This window comes from Tupaia chinensis, unplaced genomic scaffold (assembly GCF_000334495.1).
Source record: "Tupaia chinensis unplaced genomic scaffold, TupChi_1.0 Scaffold148646_1, whole genome shotgun sequence".
Taxonomy (NCBI): Eukaryota; Metazoa; Chordata; class Mammalia; order Scandentia; family Tupaiidae; genus Tupaia; species Tupaia belangeri.
Genome location: NW_006208495.1, coordinates 1,315,543 through 1,317,055, shown reverse-complemented (window position 1 = coordinate 1,317,055; position 1,513 = coordinate 1,315,543). Strand labels below are relative to the sequence as shown.

General features: G+C 36.8%; 1 non-coding gene across 1 annotated transcript; it reads right to left on the bottom strand.

Annotated features, from left to right (window-relative positions):
* Positions 1 to 419: 419 nt before the first annotated feature.
* Positions 420 to 527, bottom strand: LOC114006536 (U6 spliceosomal RNA). Its single transcript, XR_003548238.1, has one exon. It is a non-coding gene; the product is annotated as a U6 spliceosomal RNA (small nuclear RNA).
* Positions 528 to 1,513: the final 986 nt, after the last annotated feature.

Below are 1,513 nucleotides of genomic sequence, written 5' to 3'. Positions count from 1 at the left end.
GGATGATGTTTGCTATGGGTTTTCCATAGATAGCTTTCTATGCTGATTTGCTGAGAGTCTTGATCATGAAGAGTTGTTGTATCTTATCAAATGCTTTTTCTGCATCAATTGATATGACCATATGGCTTTTCTCTTTATTCCTGTTGATATGATGTATTACATTTATGGTTTTGCATATGTTGAACCAACCTTGCATTCCTGTAATAAAGCCTACCTGATCACGATGTATAATCTTTTTTATAAGTTGTTGAATACGATTTGCTAGTGTCTTGTTGAGAATCTTTGCATCTATGTTCATCAGAGATATTGGTCTATAGTTTTCCTTCCTTGTCCTGTCCTTATCTGTTTTAAGGATGAGGGTGTTAGAGGCTTCATAGAATGAATTAGGGAGAGATTTGCCCTTTTGTATCTTTAGAAATAAAAATGTGGAATGCTTCATGAATTTGTGTATCATTCTTGCACAGGGGCCATGCTAATCTTCTCTGTATCGTTCCAATTTTTAGTATATGTGCTGCCGAAGCGAGCATGGAAAAAAAGAATTTTAAGCATAGAACTTATATGCATTTCAACAATGAATACTCTGTGGCCCAGAATAAAAAAGTAAAAAGTCCAGGATCACATATTATATCGTAATTTAGTGACACAGTCACAACTGTGTACACTGTTCTTGGTTTTTTTTATCTTTTTTTTTTATTTTTTTGCTATAGGGTGTGTGCACTCTCTGGAAGGAGGAAAGGGAAAGTGAGAAATTATCCTGGTTGGGGGTGGGGGATGGCCATGCCACAATCCCTTCTCCTCCCTTGTCCTCCATTCTCCTCTTGGGATCTTGGACACACACGCACAAGCACCTGGCATGAGTTTAAGCCACCGGGTCCAAGACTTGAACCATGGTCAACTACATGGGAGTTCAGTAACATAGCCATTATGCTAACTGCTGGTCCCTTGTACACTGTTCTTGTAAAAATGGCATTCCCACTTAGGAATTATTCATTCTTTTTTCTTAATTTAACTTTAATTAATTAATTATTTATTTATTTTAATTTGACCAGAGAGAAACAGAGGGAGAGAGGGAAAGTGAGAAAGCAAACCACCAAGTCCAGGACTCAAACCACTGTTGGCCATGTGAGAGTCCAGAGCCCTTTACCATCACGCCACCTGCCGGCCCCAGAAACTATTCATTCTAAGCACTAATGTAGGATCACAGAGGAGAAACAAACAATCAGGTAAGGATAGCTATTGTTTTGTGAGTGAATATGCAGTTCCACTTGAGAGAATAAATCCTATGTTTTATTTACTATATACATATCATTTTATTTCACAAAAAAAACAATTGTCATCTATGCTGCACACTGAGTACATGCTGATGATTTTAATTGTCAAAACAAAGAAAAGGATCAGTGAGCTTATGCTGTTCAATTCCATTTTCTCTATAGCTCTTGTTCAAACAGTTTGCAGCACAAATGTACTTTGATCATGCAAATTACTTGGTGTAAAAAATTTTTAATAATGTCTA